The sequence below is a fragment of the Microcebus murinus genome, chromosome 6 (assembly GCF_040939455.1).
Source record: "Microcebus murinus isolate Inina chromosome 6, M.murinus_Inina_mat1.0, whole genome shotgun sequence".
NCBI lineage: Eukaryota > Metazoa > Chordata > Mammalia > Primates > Cheirogaleidae > Microcebus > Microcebus murinus.
The window spans coordinates 91,103,465-91,116,014 of NC_134109.1; the positions used below are offsets into that span (position 1 = coordinate 91,103,465).

The 12,550-nt window shown below is 37.5% G+C and overlaps 1 pseudogene; it reads left to right on the forward strand.

Moving 5' to 3' along the window:
* Nucleotides 1-8,135: 8,135 nt before the first annotated feature.
* LOC105881369 (sorting nexin-2 pseudogene) lies at nucleotides 8,136-9,515 on the forward strand (annotated as a pseudogene).
* The last annotated feature ends 3,035 nt before the right edge of the window (nucleotides 9,516-12,550 follow it).

Consider the following 12,550-nt stretch of genomic DNA (forward strand, 5'->3'; position numbering starts at 1 on the left):
ATCACTGGCATTTACTCTGTTCTAGGTATTATACAAGGTACTTTAACACATTATCTCATTTAATCCTCTGATAACCCAACGGAGTATGCATTATAAATATTCCCATTCTATAGATGAAAACAACTGAGGCTTAAATAAGTTATACAACTTTTTCAAGGCTGTATGGACAGAAAGTGGCAGTACCAGGAATGGAGTTCAGGTCTGTCTGACATCTATGCCCAAGCTATGACAGTGTTTCCAAACACAACGTGGACTATGCCTTTACTCACTTTGTTGACATTGGTCTTTAGAGGTTGTCCAATTAAATGTTTCCATTATGCAGGTGAGAGAACCTTTACTTAGAGAGACAAGTGAACCTCAGGATCATACATTAGAACTTTCTTGAAGTGCCTGCTCTGCCATCCTGTACATCCAAAGCCTGTGTAACCTTCAACACCTAGCTCAGATCCCACCTTCCCACCCAAAGCCTTCCCTGTCCAGCACAGTTCTCAGTGGTCTGAAACTCACATCACTTACTGCTGGTACCACCCACATAGCACTTCCATATTGTCTTGGCATTTCTTTAATTGTCATGTGACTAATTTAAAAAGTAATTTCATATGCATATCATATTTTCCCCCCTCATCTCATTTTAAAATAAAAAAGAATTTGGTACAAGCCATGTAATCTAATGTCAAATATAAGGTATAATGAAAAAAAATTAAGTAAATTTATCATATTGCAAATACATGTGCATGTGTTTAATTTTTCTTCTTTGTTTTCACAGTTTATCAAGGATGCGTGGCATTTTTTGTTCAAACCATGTAGTTACTCTACAAATTCTGCAAGGTAAGCAAGGCAAGTCCTGTGCCCATTTCACAGATATGTAAGGGTGATCCTGTGCTGTTAAACTGCTAGGAAGAGATGAGGCTAGATTTAAATATAGACTCCCTGAGATGTGTTTTCCAGTGGTCTTCCTGCTACAGTCTGCAAATGGCAGATGAGAGTTCTTGATAAATGGTAATCTTACTCAGATCTGTGAACTAAAATAAATTCTTAAGCTCCCCCCTAGATGACTGAATGGAACCCCTCTTGTCCAATAGAACCCCAGAAATGCCCTAAAGTTGAGTTGCTGGCCATGAGAAGGGAGGTCAGACATGCCTTCTCATGACCCCCGCCTTCCCTTTGTGGAGATATCCTTTGTAACTCATTAACAGGCCTAAGGCTACATAAGACAAAGTTTAAATCACACCTGTAGGTCATCAGCTACTTAACAGATCACTTGAGTCTAGGCATATATCTGGTGACTTGGTGGCTTATCTCTAATCAATAGATTTCCTTACATTAAGTTAAAACATTCCAATCCTTTAGAAAGCTTCATTTCTTTAACCAATTACAAATCAAAGGAGTCTTTAAACCCATCGATAACCTGTAAGCTCCCATTTTGAAATATGCCACCTTTTTGGGCCAAACCAATGTATGTCTCTCATGTATTGATTTGTGACTTTATGGGTAATTCTTGTCTTCCTGAAATGTATAAAACCAAATTGTAACCCAATGGCAGCCAGTCTACTTGCTCAAGTCTTCTTGGGTGTGGCTCCCAGCCATGGTCTTCAAATTTGGCTCAGAATAAACCCTATTTTACAGAGTTTGGCTTCTTTTCTGTTGACAGATCTGAGAGCTAGAAAACTGGCTGAAACAACCGTATTATAAAGATTGAAGAAACCAGATAGCAAATCAATAGTCACAGAATAAACTATAATGACCAATTCAATTTCAAAGAAGTTAATTTGAGTTGCAGCAGCTTTGCAATTGTTTTCTGAAGAGCTGAAGAAATAGCTCAATAATGTGTGAACTGCATGTTTGGCTTTCAGAGTGGATTGTGTGCAGTGCTTTAGAATACAACCGCAGGTCAGCATTTTGGTGACAGCATGAACAGGCTTCAGCTTCAAGAAGCTTCCTGTGAGGTCAGCTGGGGGCTCTCTTGGGATCAAATCCTGATCTATTATCAGGATAACCCAGGCTGCTCTTGAAATGAGAGGATTTCTATCAGGAATTAACCGTGACCTCTTTTTCCTCTATAAAAGCAAGCTGCTTTGTTGTCCTTTTTTTTTCCCCCCTGAAATAATCACCAATGAAGAGTGTGAGAAAGAGAGTTGTTCTGCTCAATATTTAATAGCAGATAATAGACAACAGAAGATGCAAGTGTAAGATACTGGGCTATAGGGACAATGGACACCTTCCAGCTTCTGTTTACTGCTTGTTTGCTAACCGCAAGGCATTATGAGTACATTATGGGATGCAGAGGAGAAAGACAAAGAACGCAGAAACCGGAGTCTCTCAGCTAGGACCCAGAACAGGTTGGAGCCTATCAGGTGCAGGATGAAGTAAGAATCACTGTGGGGGCGGATGCATGATCAGTATGTAAACAGCTTGGATATAAAAGGTCACTGGCACACAAAGGTGGGGGGGTCCCTGCCCGAAGAAGAGGTCACTGCGCTGGCATTCTAGGGGCTCGGACCCTCGCTCGAGCTAGACAATAAAACTCCTTTTGATAATTACAGCCCCGGTGACTCTGTCTCTCTGTCCCAAGGCCCTGTGAATCTCGGCTATATAACACAAGTGATTGTTTACTTTCCCCTCCAATGTCATTGCCTCTTACTCCCCCTACAGAATACCCAACTGGGCTTTAGGATAACAATGGCTTGGTTTTAATGTTCATGAATAAAAGAAGCCTGTGAGTGGGAGTCTGAAATTGGAAAGCAATAAAGAAACATAGCAAGAGAGAAAAGGAACTTGGGGTTGAATTGGAGGTAGAATAGAAAAGGAGCAATCCTTTTTGCTGTATCGCCCCAAGCAAGGTTGGCCTTGTCAAATGCATCACAGCTTGAGTCAAGTTTTCAGCAGGGTCTGGTTCACAGCAAGGAAATAAGCCCATCATTGAAGGATGGCATAAATTCCTCTAAGTTTCCTGGAGAAATTGGAGATTGTGTGCATGTATATGTGAAAATTTATATCTAATTGATTTTGTTTCTTTTGCTCTGTGAAAGGGAAGACATGGAGCTTCTGAAGCATCTAAAGATTTATTCAGAGCCACAGAGTAGCTGTGCCATTTGGAGAGATTGCTGCTTACCATGTTTCCATGGTTAGGGAATGGTAGAGCTCAAAATTGTGTCCAAGTCTGTGGATCGCGCTACCCCTTAGTGTCAAAGTGGTCATTTAAAATATCTTAAAGGTAAGTGTTTGCCCTGCCTTGGGTTCATAACTTCTGATTTGAAGACATTTGAAGTCCAAATTCATGTACATTTTAAACAAGTTCTGCTTAGCCATAACTCACTTTCCCCTACTTGAAGCCAGATGCACATGAATGAGAAATACGTAAAGAGCATCCTTCAGAGAATGAATGGGCCTGCCAACTTCTAGATTCTCTCCCTGGTCACAGTGTGATTGTCCAGTGGAGGGCATCTGACTTTAGCCAGCAATCAGAGCTTTTAAGCACTCGATTGCAAAGTTCCTTGGCCAGTTCTCTCTTATCATGGAAACTGTGAGGTTTGAAACCTGGATTTTGTCACTTGCAATTAGAGTTCTGATCAATACCTTTATTTATTTGGGGAGATTTTAGAGGGCTCATGTTCTCAAAAGTCTCTCAATGGTGTTCCAAGAAGTAGAATATTTCTACATGAGTTTCATAGAACCATAAAGGATCTTGCTGACATACAAATATTATTGAGGAGGACTATGCATCATGTCCCCGACCCTTGTGATCACTTTGACATTCATTGTCTTCCTCCTTTCCAGTCAGCAACTGTTTCTAGTCTTGGTAGAAAAGACAGCAAAGGTCAGTTCTGAAAGAAAAGAAAGGCCAGAAAGAAAGGCCAAAGCAGGTAGGCATAAGACCCTTGGGTTTGAGGATGTCCAGAACCTTCATGATTGTAGGAAACTATCCTCTGTGAAATGGGCATAAATAATATTTAGTTCTGAGAGCTGTATGAAGATTAATTAAGATAATGCATTTTAATGTATTAAATACAGCGTCCAGTTCTTGTTGTCCGGTCAGTAAATATCAGCTAGTACTAATACAATAAAAATATTAATATATTTAACATAATTAAATATGCTTTTGATTTGTGAACTATTTCAAAACTTTTCATTATCTCATAGTTGTTTTATTTTTGTTGTACGGTTCTATATAAAAATGTGGTATTATCTTTGGGATTTGCAAGTCTGGAAATTAGTTTTTCCCATACTACTTTTACTTATAAAACATTTCTATATGCCTAAGTTTATTACATTATAATTCATTATTCATGATACTTCATTCATGTAACCCAGTCATTATTGCTATTAGGGCTTGTGTATATGAGTACACTTAATTTTATAATATGTCAGAATCTTGACAGGGAGTTAGAATTATTTACTTTGGTAAGCCCTCATGACTTATATGGTACTTTAAGAAAAGATATTACAATACTTTTCTACTGTCATTTGATATGATAATAGAGACAAATGAGACATAATTTATGTTTATTAAAAATGAATTTGGTGATGTGGCCCACTCTCTTCCCAAAACTTTGTCTAATCAGTATATCCAGGTCACAGTTTGGGTGACATAACACTCCTAAGGTCCTGATTGATGGATTGGCATAATCTCTACAGAGGTTAATAAGCATTAAATAGTTGGGCAACCTTTGGAAAAATGCTATTCTCCACTGAGAATTATATTATTATTTTTATTGGTAGACAACTTTGGTTATCCGTTTTTTTTCCAATACCCAGAGAATCTGGTAAGAGCTATCAAGCTACAACATCTGAGAAAACTAACCATGTAGGAAAAGATTTAATAAAGAACCAGCAATTGATTGGTGTTTAGTTTTTCCTTTGTATTTAAAATGACACAAATTTCTTATCATACCATGAGGCTTTAATATCAGTAGGAGAAAAGGGCAGTATAGCTGGTGGTGGATCTGAATTGCCAGCTGTAGTTGAGAGCCTCAAAAAATGGAGAATTTGTTTATTTTCATATCTGACATCAAATAACATTGTTGTTTGCTTTGAAATAATTCCTCTTAGTGTCAGCCATAGCCCTTTAAGGGCTGACAAGTAGAGCTCATTTCTCAGGTTTTTGGGTGGAGTCACAATAAAAAAAATCACTCTTAACGATAATTATCTTTTTGCATCAGATTCAAGAGTTGCTTTAATTTTCTTAGCCCAAAAAGAGAAAGCCAAATGCCAATTCAGGTCTATCACATGTCTTTTCATAGAGCTATTGGTGAAGCAATTAAATGCGGAAGTGACAGAAATGATAGATGTTGGACCCATTATTGCTATTTAATGTAGGCAGTGTATGTGCTTCCCCAAGATTAGATTTTTATGAAACGCACTTTTTTCCTTTAGTCATCATATAATACAGAACTGATATTTGTCCAAGAAGTTATTTTGTTTTGGGCTATTGCAGAAATCTCAGGGGAAAAATTCTCAGACTCCATTTTACCTTTAGGAGAAGTACATAAACCTGAACAGTTAAGATTTTTAATTTCAAAATAGGTTTTATTTTGACTTAGAAAGTCTCAGATTTCCTCAAAGCATTTTGATATTCGGAATAAGTTTATAAAATATTTCAGGGCACTGGCATTTATCTTCCCTCATAATTCTGGGCAAAAATTTCTAAGGAAAGCCTGAGGGTAGGTTTCTTGCATTTTTTCTTTTTCAACTCTTTTCAGTTTTACCAAGTTGCCTTGCTGCTGGGGTCTGGGGGACATGATTGGGGTCCTGTGCAGGGCTGAGTCAGGGTGTCCATGAGGCCAGTTGAGATCATCATTATTGTCGCAATGGTTAATAAAAGAAAGTCACAGAGTGCTTATGACTGGAAAGGACTGACCAAATTAGCTATATCATCCTGTCCTTTTTCATATGGGAAACTCAGGTGCAGGAAGATGAAGGGACCTGTCAGGGTCATATGGTCAGCTAGTGTCAGAGTTACAATCCTGGCTGACTGCCTCTCCATCTGCAATTTTCTCAGTAATTTCCCAGGATCCATTTTTCCTTTACTCTTGTTTTTTTTTTTTTTTTTTTTTTGAGACAAACTCTCACTCTGTTGCCCTGGTTACAGTGCTGTAGCATCAGCCAAGCTCACAGCAACCTCAAACTCCTGGACTCAAAAGATTCTCGTGCCTCAAGCTCCTAGGTAGCTGGGATTACAGGCATGTGCTACCATGCCTGGCTAATTTTTTTCTCTTTTTGGTAGAGATGGGCATCTCGCTCTTGCTCAGGCTGGTCTCGAACTCCTGAGCTCAAATGATCCGCCCGCCACAGTGGCCTCCCAGAGTGCTAGGATTACAGGTGTCAGCCACCGCACCTGGCCCATTTTTTCTTCACTCTTGACTTGCTTCCATCCCATTCCATTCCATTCCATCTGGCCCCTACTCTTGACTAAGCTACTGTTCATACCCTTTTGTCTAATCATGTTTCTACAGAGCTGTCCATTCTTCATCAAACCTAAGCATAAAAATAGACAGTTTTCCCTGGGTCTTTGGATCTTCATTTCTAAGGCTCTCATGCCATGTAAAACATTGATTAAATACATTTGTTATGCTTTTCTCTTGTTAGCAAGTCTTTGTAATAGGAGCATTGGCCATGACCCTTATGGTAGACATGAAATGGGATCACAACGTTCTACTCGTACACGAGCGATGATAAATACACAATAAATATGTGACGTACTGTTTCACTGATGGGAGCGGGGTGCTGACATAAGTAAGTTTGGAAATCAGTGAAGTCTGTAAGACCATGGATGCTGGAAAGCAAACAATTATGCGAATGAATGGTGGGTGGTGGGAGCCAGGTTTCTGACAGTTGGGTTGGGAATTTATGGGTAGCTAAGAGGAGAAGGCTGGAAGGATCCGTGTGGTGATGAATGAGAGTTGGAGACATTGGTAAGAACTCATGTTTAGATGATTACGTATAGAAATATTTATAGATATGTCTATATCCTTGGGTTAGTGTTCATACATATATCTCTTTGCTCTGTTGGCTGAGAGGGCCTAAAATAAGAAATGACCTTAGCACCAATGAGCATACCTAACACCCAATCTTGTTTTCTAATAACATTCTCCAACAAAAAGAACTAGGCTTCTTGAAGAAATGGCAGCTTCTAGGACTGGGCAGGAAATGAGCAACATGAATTTGGAACATTTGAAGTTCCAGAAAGTAAGGAAATAAAACAAAAACAAACCCAAACCCACATTGATAGGGACATGTTAAAAGGTCACAAGAGCCAACTGAGAGAGTTCCTAATGGCCAAGATAGAAAATTTTAGTAAAAAATCTACTAGCAATAAAGTAAATAATAGCAATAAAGTAATAGCAATAGCAATAAAGTAAATAAAGTAGTATTTGACCGTAATCCCAAATATAAAATAAATATTCATGAGCACATGCTGATACAACCAAATAATTGAACAAATTAGTAAATGGAGGAGAAAAGACAAATCTCTTACATGGAAGAATTACAAAAAATTTATGAAGATACTCTATCCTAAAGGAAGGAAAGCATAATTTTCTGCTCCTTAAGTATGGGCTATGCAGAACACTTTATTACAAAAAGATGGGGTAAGGGAATGAGGAACTCTATAGTGGAGAAAACTGATTAACAGTTCAAGGTTGATATCACCAGCCACAAATCAGGTTAATAGTGGGTACCCTTGGTATGATGTGATGAAATTGGCACTTTGCACCTGTGATTTTTCTCCCCCAAATACATACCTCCAGTGTAATCATCACAAAAACATCAGACAAATTGCAATAGAGGAGCATCCTACAAAATACCCGAACAGCACTCTTCAAAACTTTCAAGGTCATCAAAAACAAAGAAAGTCTGAGAAACTTAAGTGCCTATTAAGTTATGACAACTAAATTCAATGTGGTATCCTGCATGAAATCCTGGAACAGAAAAAGAACACTGATTAAAACTAAGAAAATCTGAATAAACTATAGATTTACTTAATACTGTATCAATATTGGTTCATGAATTGGAAGAAATGGATAGAAGAAACTGAATGAGTGTGGAGGGAGGGGGAAAGCTTAATGGGAACTCTGTACTAGGTTCTCAGTTTTGTAAATCTAAAGCCAGTCTAGCCACAGTAGTCAAGGCGAAAGAAGATGGTAGCTGGAAAGAAGCCTCCTTCCCTGGGGGACGGAAAGCCCACTGACTTTGAAGAGCTGGAGGACAAAGAGGATCAGTTTACCAGCACTTTCTCCACCATAGATCCAAGTCCATCATCTCCAGAACCAGCTAGTCTTCCTGCAGAAGGTATTAGTGCAAACTCCAGTGGCCCAAAACCTGCAGAAGTTGTGAGTTGTGCTAGATGTTGGCAGAGAAAATCTTTTTGCAGAAGCTACAGAAGAAGCTTTTTTTGGACAGCCCAGAAAGGGAACCTGTGCTCTCCTCAGAACCTCCTCCTGCAATCCTGCCTGCCATCCCTACTGTACTCATTGTTCCTCGAATTGAATTGGAGGGTATGTCTGCTCCTGTGATCTTTGAAGAAGCAAACAGAGATATTTTCGATAAAGAAATTGGTGTATCCAATCCAGAGAAAGTTGGTGATGGCATGAATGCTCACATGACATATAGAGTAACAACAAAGACTTCCCTTTGCATGTTCAGTAGAGTGAATTTTTGATGCAAAGCAGATTGGGTGACTTTCTTGGCTTGCACAAAAAATTAGCAAGCAAGGATATACCAGTTGGTTGTATTGTGCCACCAGCTCGAGAAAAGAGTATAGTAGGCATGACCAAGGTCAAAGTGGATCAAGGTGTGTCATCCACTGAGTTTGTAGAAACATGGAGAGCAGCTCTTGAAAGGTGTCTTCGAAGAACAGTATAACATCCAATTTTCCTGCAGGATCCTGATTTACAGAAGTTCAGAGCTGCCTAGAGCAGTTAATGCACAGCCTCTGGGCCGAGCAGGAATACTGAGGATGGTGAAGGAGGCTGCCGATGCTGTCAGCAAAATGACAATCGAGATGCATGAATCGGATGCGTGGTTTGAAGAAAAGCAGCAGCAATTTGAGAATCTGGATCAGCAACTTGGGAAACTTCATCCCGATGCTGAAGCCTTGGTCTGTCACAGAAAAGAACTTTCAGCCAACACAGCTGCCTTTGCTAAAAGTGCTGCCACGTTAGGCAATTCTGAGGCTCATACTGAGTTTTGTCTCAGCTTGCAGAAGTTGAGGAGAACATAGACCAGTTACATCAAGAACAAGCTTTTGCTGACTTTTTTATGTTTTCAGAACTATTTAGTGACTACATTCATCGTATTGCCGCAGTGAAATGGGAGGCGAAAGTGCAAGAAGGCGAAAGAGATTTTGAGCAGATCCCTAAAACAATTCGAAAAGATGTGGGAAGATTTGAGATAGAACAATTGAAGGATTTTTAAAACTGTTATCATCAAGTACTTAGAATCATTAGTACAAACAACAACAGCTGATAAAATACTGGGATGCATTCCTACCCAAAGCCAAAGCCACTGCCTGGCAATGAGATCATTCCTCTTAAGAAGACCTTGGATGTTTGTCCAGTTATGCTGAATTCCACAGTGAAATCATTTAAAGCCATCTAAATACACCACTCTGTATTTAATGAATTACATGTGGTTTTATATATATGAATATATAAACACAGACGTGCTGGCACACACACATGCACACTGATATTTTGTTACAAGCTGCATATCCTGACCCTCTTTGAATCAAGTGGACTGTAGCATGATATTCTGCAATACTTTGCTGAATTGAACACTACTGTGTCTTTAATATTTGCACTAAAATGTACACTGCAAGGCCGGAAAACGTTACAATATTTTTTCTTTACAATATGTTCTGTAGTATGTTTACCCTCTTTATGAAGTGAATTATCAATGCACTGATTAATGTTCATTTATACATTCCTGTACAGAAATTATGATTTTGTGGTTCTAGTAATAAAATGATATTCCTTGTGAAAAAAATAAAGCTGGTCTAAAATATAAAGTTTTTTTAAAGTATTGACTCCCATTAAAAATGTCAATATCATCTATATTATTATAATCCCTTATTATTTAATGTTTTTTCACTTTAAAACAATTAATTTTATTATAGGAAATATGAAGAAACAAAGTAAATTAAAGGTAAAATAATCACCCCCAAAACTATTATATTAAACATAACCCTCATTCACATTTTTACTGCATATCCTCTTTTTCTTCTCTATATACAATTTCATTGCTTTTGTTTTTTTAAATAGTTGTAGTAATATATGTAAAGTTAACCCTAGGCTATTGACTTTTTGTCATGGTGTTTATTACTTAATGGCTTAATAATAGTCAGTTGAATGAATGTACCAAGTATTTGACCTAAATATTTTTAGCAGTTGCTTTCGCAAACAATTTAGGTTGGCTCAACGAATATCCAAATCCAACCTCTTTTGCACTTTCCTAACTACTATAGAGAACATAAAAAACAAATACTCAACTTCCCAGATTTCCATGCAGCCAGGAGTGGTCCTGTGACTGGCCTGGATCTGTGAGCAGAAGTTGGTGGGCACAGCCACTTTCCCTCCCAACGCCTTGAACAGAGACATGGTGGTTGATGTCGTAGCAACTGTTTGAGACAATAAGGAAGGGAATTGCTGAGACCTGAATATACTGGGACTTCTTGCTATTGAGGAAATAGACCCCTTGTTTAAGTTGCTTTCGTTGGGTTTTATTTTAATTGTCATGAAAAACATTCCTTTTTGAAATAGCTGGATATTTATGCATTCATTTATTTGATTGTAAGTGGATTTCTTATTAGTTGTAAAACTTTTGTTATACAGAACTTCCAACATTTATAAAAGTAAGGAGACATATAAATTAACCCCCATAAATCCATAACCAGGTTTAACAATAATCAATTTATGGCCTATCTTAATTCATTTCAATATTCCCTGATCACGTTCTTTTCCACATAGTATTATATTGATAACTGCAATGCTTCCAAATTTAAATATGATATGTATGTAATTATCCAGTGATCATTTTCATGAATAAAGTTTTTTTCTGTTATTAGGACTCTTCCTTAGAAAAGAAGTTTCTAAGGAATAGTAATGGTTATTGTCTTTTGAAAGATAAGTTGTAAAAGATTTGAGCATGGTCTAATACTGTGGAAATCTTAGATAACTGAATGTTAATTAATTGACAAAATTAAAACATGTTTTAAAATATATTTCAGAATACTTTTGTAAACATAATTAAAATATATCCCAGCTGAAGTAAGCTGTATATCTAACTAATAATACATATAATCCCTCATAGATGAGTTTTGTACTCTCCAGCTGACTGTGAGATTAGAATGTGTACAGATAGCTGAAGAATGAATAGTGCTTTTTGTGTTTCTTAGGAGTTTCAGATGAAAAGGCTTTACCTATCTTTGAATTCATTATATCATTACTATTTCCAACAGTTTGTTAACACCTGTTCTAAATTGTTCAAGGTTTGAGAAATCACTGCTCTTTGATGAACATTGAAAGCATAAACTAAAACTAATATTAATCCATTGTTTAATCTAAATGGCTTTAACAAAGATAGGCCTCTTGTAAAATGCAAAAAAAAAAAATTAAGAATCTCTGAGTCTGTAGGTGAGATAGAAGCCACTTATTTCAGAATTTTTTAATTTTAGTATTTCTCCGAAATTCTTCAGAGCTCTGAAAACATTTTATTTGATTTTTACTTAAAAATTCATCTCAAACAAATTAAAATCATAAAAGAAAAGCAACACATGAACGTAAATATGCTAATGTCAAATATGTCACGTTAGCGACCATCATCAAATTAACGTGAGTTGCCAATGAAATATACTTTTGTGGGGTCCCTAGGACAACATTTCTCTAGTCATCTTTGAATATATTTGAATAACTTATAAATACATTTTTGGTTAAAAAGCATGTAACTATTATTCTTTCATTTGACGTTTGATTTTTTTTTTTTTAAAGACAGAGTCAGGCTAGAATACAGTGGTATCATCATAGCTCACTGTAACCTCAAACTTCTGGGCTTAAGAGACCTCCTGTCTCAGCCTCCCAAGTAGCTGGGACTACACATGGTGCCACCATGCCTGCCTAATTTTTCTATTTTTTGTAGAGATGGGGGTGTCACTATGTTGCTCAAGCTGTTCTTGAACTCCTGGCATCAAGCCATCTTTCCTCTTCGCTCTCCCAAAGTGCTAGGATTACAGGCATGAGCCACCACACCCAGCCTGGTGATTGATTTTTAATTTACTTGTAACAAATGTGAAAACTATACTACTATAGAGCACATATGTACCAAAAAAACGATAGAGTGGCAGTAAGGCTAGATCTAGTGATGAATTGTGCTGTAGTCTTTCATTGTCGTGTTAGCATTTACTCTAAGTTGCATGATGCCTTGCACTTCTGGTTCAGTTTAGATATTTTCCGAGCTTGCATGGATTGTTTATAAAGGTATCACTTGTACATATTCTGTGTGAATCAGTATTTTATTATTGATGTTGGATACTAGTATGAAGATTATTTTTAAAATAATA